Source organism: Dendrobates tinctorius, unplaced genomic scaffold (genome assembly GCF_039654945.1).
Source record: "Dendrobates tinctorius isolate UK_male_01 unplaced genomic scaffold, ASM3965494v1 ptg000067l, whole genome shotgun sequence".
In the NCBI taxonomy this organism is placed as follows: Eukaryota; Metazoa; Chordata; class Amphibia; order Anura; family Dendrobatidae; genus Dendrobates; species Dendrobates tinctorius.
Window position 1 is genome coordinate 8,410,982 of NW_027361735.1, and position 7,009 is coordinate 8,417,990.

The 7,009-nt window shown below is 44.2% G+C and overlaps 1 pseudogene; it reads left to right on the top strand.

Annotated features, from left to right (window-relative positions):
- The first annotated feature begins 1,425 nt into the window (after positions 1–1,425).
- LOC141095143 (carbohydrate sulfotransferase 6-like) lies at positions 1,426–2,562 on the top strand (annotated as a pseudogene).
- The last annotated feature ends 4,447 nt before the right edge of the window (positions 2,563–7,009 follow it).

The window sequence follows — 7,009 nt, forward strand, 5'->3', positions numbered from 1 at the left end:
CTACTGAACTTTTGAATACTATTTCTCCAAATGTCCTGATTTTTAGTCTTGTTTTCAATCTATATCGTTTCGAAGGCTTGTGTGCCAAATAAAATAATCACACAGTATATTCAAATAAATCAGTAACTCACAGTCACGCTGGGTGAGGGAGAAGCAAGGTGCACAACAATGGGAAAAGGGAGGGGAGGCCCAAACACTAAAGAAGGGGGGAGTGGAGACCCCTAGGCAGATCTAAGAACAAATAGAAATAGCCAGCTCACCAGAGATCAAGCGCAGAAACTCGGAGCTCCGTGCGGACCAACGTCATAGACCATAGAAGGAAAGTTCTGCTCCAGCTGCTATTAAAATCTTCTTTAATGAAAAACCATTAAAACATACAATGGTGAAGACTCTCCATATAACCTCACCACAACAGAGATGACAGGCTACGCGTTTCGACCAGACGGTCTTTGTCAAAGCCATGTTTGAAATTTGCCTTAGATTAGACATATATATGTAGCTTAACGAATAAAACATCATATAAAAATCACATGATCACATGAGCCAATCCAATTGGACACATGTAATTAAATACAAAAGCGACATAGAAAAAAAAAAAAAAAGAGGGGAAATTCAACAATAGTGCAACAATAGATCATGTCTTTTATTGAGACCGTTTGGATATCTAGTATTTAAATGGTATATCCAAAATGCTTCCCGAGTAAGGAGACATCGCCTGATGTCTCCCCCACAGGATGACAGGTTTACTTTTTCTATTCCCTGAACTTTAAGGTGTGATTTATTGCGGGCATGGCAATCAATAAAATGTTTGGAAACTGCTGAGACATTCCGTATAAAATTATTTGTATTGCTAATATCATTTAAATGTTCCCTTATTCTTATTTTTAGCTGCCTCGAGGTGCAACCAACATAGGATAAATCACATTGTTCACAATTAATTTTATACACTATATTGCTAGAATTGCAATTGATATAATTTTTTATTTTAAAACATGAAGTATGATCATTATTAGTGAATTCCTGAGAAATTTGGGCATATTTGCATATTTTACAAATGTTAGCACCACATTTGTAAAAGCCCTTCACCGTTAACCAGTTTTCTTTAGGCTTGTGATGTGTTAGTGAAAACATGCTGGGGGATAATAAGAACACCCTGTCGCTCCTGACATCCCTAATTAGGTTTCGCACCTATTGCCAAGCAGGACCCTAATCCCTGCCTAACCCTAGCGATAGGCCCTAGCTAGGGAGGGGACGATGATAGAAGTGTCAAATGTTGTGGTTGATTTTGTACATTAATGATTTACTAAAATTTTATCAAGTATACCTTTGTAACTTGTAGCTTACAATTTATTCTTATTAATTGATGGATTTAACTAATTTGTGTTTTTTTGTTTTTTTTTTACAGAAAGAGGTAATTTGGAAACCATGGCCAGGATAAGGGTGATGGGCAGTTTAATTTCTGTAGTAATATTCCTACAAATCATTTTCCTGGTTAATTTACACCAAAAATCATATGTTAATTCACCAACTATCGAAGAGCTGAGGAAGGTTCATCTTCTCATCCTTTCCACGTGGAGATCTGGATCATCGCTCTTAGCTCAGATTTTTAGCCAGTACCCTGATGTCTTCTACTTGATGGAGCCGGCTTGGCACGTATGGAAGACCCTACCGCGCTACAGTGCCCACGTTCTTCACATAGCCGTAAGCGACATGGTCCGATCGGTCTTTAAATGCGATATGTCTGTGTTTGATACATACATAGAAAATAAGAAGAAAGTTTTGAATCTATTCCATTGGTATTCCAACAAAGCTCTCTGTTCACCCCCCGCGTGCTATTCCTTTTCTCGTTCCAACATCACAAATGGAACGGCTTGTAGGAAACTTTGCGGAAATGATTCTTTTAGTAAAGTGGAAGAGGCATGTGAAAAATACAGCCACATTGTTGTGAAAGAGCTTCGATTCTTGGACATCACGGTGCTCTATCCTCTTCTCAAAGACCCTTCCTTAAAAATGAAAATTCTTCATTTGGTACGAGACCCTCAAGCGGTCGGCAAGTCTCGTGGACAGGTTCCAAGAGCTCTTGCGGGGGACAATGGCATCATCCTCGACACGAACGGCATGAAGATAAATGACACAAACTATGAGGTCTTACAGAAAATCTGTGAGAGTCACGTTATTATGTACAAAACAGCCACCCACAAACCTCCTCCATTCCTAAAAGGGAAATACATGCTGGTCAGGTATGAAGATCTGGTGAGAAACCCATTAGAAAAAGTGGAGGAGATGTATAAATTTGCAAATTTACAATTGATGGACCATCTTAGTCAATAGATCTACGATATAACTCATGGGGAAGGACTAGGCAAACGAAAGGAAGCCTTCGAAACCACTCCGAGAAATGCACGAAACGTATCGGAAGTTTGGAGGAACGTTCTACCCTTCCCGAAAGTCAGGCAAATTCAGGACGTTTGTAAGGAAGCCTTGACTGCTTTTAGGTACCAGTTCATGAACTCAGAGGCAGAGCAGAAGGATAAGTCACGAGATTTTATACTGCCATTGTAGATCACAATGCCTTAAAATAATGGTATAAGAATAAAGGGCGCCCTAAATTATCAAGCATATATGATACAAAATGTTTTACTTCCAAGTCCAAAAAACTTGCACTTATTTTATATTTCTATGTAGGAATTAGAGGTAGATACATTGTGAAGACCTCAGAGGTTTGTCTGAAAACATTAGTGATCAAACAGCATCATGAAAAACAAGGAGCACACTAGACAGGCCAGGGATAAAGTTGTACAGAAGAGTAAAGCAGGGTTAGGTTATGAAAAAAATACCCCAAGCTCTGAACACCTGACATTCAGTCATCTAAACATGGAAATAATATGGCACAACTTATAAAGCTACCAAGACATGGCCGTCCACCTAACCTCACAGTCCAAGCAAGTAATAATTAGATAAGCAAACAAGAGGCTCATGGTCACTTTGGAGGAGCTGCAGAGATCCACAGCTCAGGTGGGAGAATCTGTCCACAAGACAACTATTAGGGTACCGTTTCACCTAGCGATGCACCAGCGATCCCGACTAGCGATATGACGCGGTCAGGATCGCTGGTGCATCGCTAGGTGGCCGCTAGTGAGCTGCCACACAGGCAGATCTCACCAGCGACATCGCTGGGGACGGGGATCGCTACTTGCCTGTCAGACGCGGCGATCCTGCGTCCTCCCGCCCGTGTCCACGCGTCGCTCGTTGTCACAGCAGGAAGCCCAGCAGAAAGTGGCCGACGAGGAATGGTCCAGGAGCTTCTCGTGCGATCAGCGATAACCAGCGGGGGAGCGGGTCGGAGGTAAGTATCACATGCAGCGATATCGCTAGCAATATCGCTGCAGCGTCACAAAATCGGTGACATTACAGCGATATTGCTAGCGATATCGCAGTGTGTAATGGGGGCTTTAGTCTCATACTCCACAAATCTGGCCCTTATGGGAGAGGGGCAAAAAAAGCCACAAGAAGTACCGTTTGCAAAAAGACATTTAGTTGACACCGATCATGTGGAAGAAGATGCTTTGGTCCAATGAGACTACAGTAGACATTATAGGAGTAAATAGAGGATGCTATGTGTGGTGGAAAATGAACACTGCACTTCACCCTTAAAACACCATCGCACATGGTGGTGGCAGCATCATGCTCAGTGCTGAAGGGAAGATGGATGGAACTAAATAAAATGGCAATCCTAGAGGAAAACCTTTAAGTCTATTGCAGCTTACGAGATTAGAGTGTAGGTTGACCTTCATGCAGGACCATGACCCATGAGGCATGAATACCTATTCAATGCACTGGACACCACAGATATGTATAAACACCAGGGCTGTGGAGTCGGAGTCGTGGAGTCGGAGCTCATTTTGGTGGAGTCGGAGTCGGTATAAAATGGTCCGACTCCGACTCCTAAAATATATAATAAATTGGGTACAGTAGTTCAATGCAGAATGTGCTGAATATTTTTTCATAGGAATTTGGGAAAGTTCTGAAATGCTCAGCTACTTACCGGTAGCGGTGTTTTTCAGGAGCCCATGACAGCACCACGAGAGAGGGGATCCACCCTTCGGGGACAGGAAACCTACAGACATAAAAAGGGCGGCCCTCTCTCCCGCTTCAGTTGGATTACAGAGCATGAGAGGACCTCCCAGGTTAGTAGCAACTTAAATATGTACAGTCAAACTACACGTCCCTACTACTGTGGCTAATTCTTTAAATAGAGTAAAGATGCTGACCCAATACATGAAAGCAGAGGGGGGGAATGTGAAGGTGCTGTCATGGGCTCCTGAAAAACACTGCTACCGGTAAGTAGCTGAGCATTTATTCAGTCGCCATGACAGCACCACAAGAGATTTACAGAGATGAGGAGAACTCTAGGGAGGGATAGCTGCCTCAAGCACCTTTCTCCCGAATGTGAGGTCGGCGGACCCGCCTAAATCTAGTCTATAGTGGTTGAAAAAAGTTGATGGAGAGGACCATGTGGCCGCCTTACATATGTCCTCGATGGATACTTCCGATCTCTCCGCCCAGGATGTCGCCATGGCGCGAGTAGAGTGCGCTCTTATGCCTTCCGGAATCTCCAGCCCACCTGCTGTATAAGCAAAAGAGATAGCCTCCCTAATCCACCTAGCTAGGGTATTCTTGGACACTCTAAGTCCTTTCCTAGCTCCCTGAAACGATACAAATAGAGCATTGTCCCTTTTCCATGGCTCCGTGGCCGCAATGTAACTATGGAGGCACCTTCTCACATCCAGGGAATGGAACTTCTGCTCAGTCGGGTTAGAAGGGTTCGGGTAGAAGGATGGGAGGACTATTTCTTGAAGCCTGTGGAACTTCGAGGTGACTTTGGGTAAATATAAGGGGTCTGGCTTTAAGGTGACCCTATCTTCTCCGAACTGGGTGTATGGAGGAAACTGGCAACTTTGGTTAATGAATGATGAGATGCTGCTTTTTTCTGCATAGAGTGAATTATGCCAAGTTCTGCCCACACAATGGGATTGGGGGCCCAGATCTGCACAGGGGCCCACCGGGGAATTCCCTGTTACCCTATGGGCCAGTCCGAGCCTGGCGCCGGAGATCGTGGTACGCGTAGACACTGAATGCATACCACGATCTCCGGCGCCATATTACATACTCACCTGACCGTGAGGAGTGATGCCGTGGTGCTTCTCTTCTCACTGGAGACCGGGCAGGAGTTCGGCGTCGCAATCGTGCATGCGCATAGCGCTATTTGGCGCCATTTTACTGAAGACACATTTGCGGTGTGTCTTCAGCAATATGGCGCTGGACAGCGCAGTATGGGCATGCGTGCACTCCAGCGCTGCACTCCTCCCCCGGCCTGTGGCAGAACAGGACAGTTCTGGAGCACAGGGAAGAAAGGTGAGTATAAATATTTTTTTTGTATGTGTGCAGTTTAATAGGGGTGACGGGGACCTTACATATCAGAATAAGGGGGTGAGAGATAGCATACATACCAGGATAAGGGGTGAGGGGACCATGCATGCCAGAATTGGGGGGTGAGGGGACCATGCATATCAGTATTGGGGGGTGAGGGGACCATGCATATCAGGATTGGGGGGTGAGGGGACCATGCATATCAGGATTGGGGGTTAGGGGACCATGCATACCAGGATTGGGGGGTGAGGGGACCATGCATACCAGGATTGGGGGTGAGGGATCCATGCATACGAGGATGAGGAATGGGGTGCCATGCCTACCAGGTTTGGGGGGGTGAGAGGACCATACATACCAGAATAGGGATGAGGAGGCCATGCATACCATTATAGGGATGAGGGGGCCATACATACCATTATAGGGATGAGGGGGTGCCATGCATACCAGGATAGGAGGGGGGCAGCACATACCAGGATGGGAGACCATATACCAATAAAAATGGTCACCACCCGGGCATAGAATGGGTTCAATAGCTAGAAGGCTATAACAGTTTAGGAGACCCACTGTTTAATAATGGCCCTTTAAGCAGCTTAATGCTCCCTGATGCCCCTGTAATCCCTCCATCATAAATGAAACAAGATGGGTCTGCTTATGTGTCACACACACAAAAGGACCAGCTGGGGTTGGTAAATGTTACAATGACCTTTCCCAGTGAATGCATTTATTTTGGTTGAAAGCAATGTTAAAGTTGAAAAAAGCTTAAAAAACGCTGCTTCTGAGCATAGCCCAAGTGGGGGAGGAACATTTTGGTACGGGGTTATTTATTTTGCATTATATACAAGTCATTAACCTGGAAAGGATGTACCCTAACATATTTCCCAGCAAAATCTGTTTTGGTATGTTTTTTGGTGCATCGGTAAAAATGGCATGAAACTCTGAAAACATTGCTTAAAGCTGTGAACTAGGAGTCAGGAATGCTTCCAGGGGCGATCCCCATGATGTCCCCGTGTCATTTCAGCAGTGTTTCCATCATTTTTTGAAATTTTTAGACCTTAAAAGGACCCCCGGGGGAGATTGCGGTAAAAATGTTCTGGTCTCCCATAGACTTACATTGGGCTCGTTGATCTGTCCGAGTACCCGAGTATTACAATTTGCTCGACCCGAACAACGAGCATTTTAGTGCTCGCCAATAACTATTAAAAATAATTTTAGCATGGATCTTTTCTCAGAACTAGACCCCTTTTTTTAATTAAAGGTTACAGTTCATTTTTGTGTGTTATACTGTACAGAAATGTGTCTGTTTTTCTTCACCGTAAATCTCCCATTTAAGAAGGGCCCATAATTACTCATAATGGTTTAGGTCCGGTGAGGAAGGGGTTGTATCATTATTCTTTAATCTTTACTGGCAGCTGAGCAGTGGGGACATTGATGCTGCAATGGAGCATTGTCCTGCAGAACAATCATAATTTTCTTGAAATATACAAATCTATTCCTGTAACACTGTATGAAGGAAGAGTCTCCTAAACACTGGTAATAGGTTTGAGACTTGATTTCAAGTTCATCTGCCACCTGAAAAGGT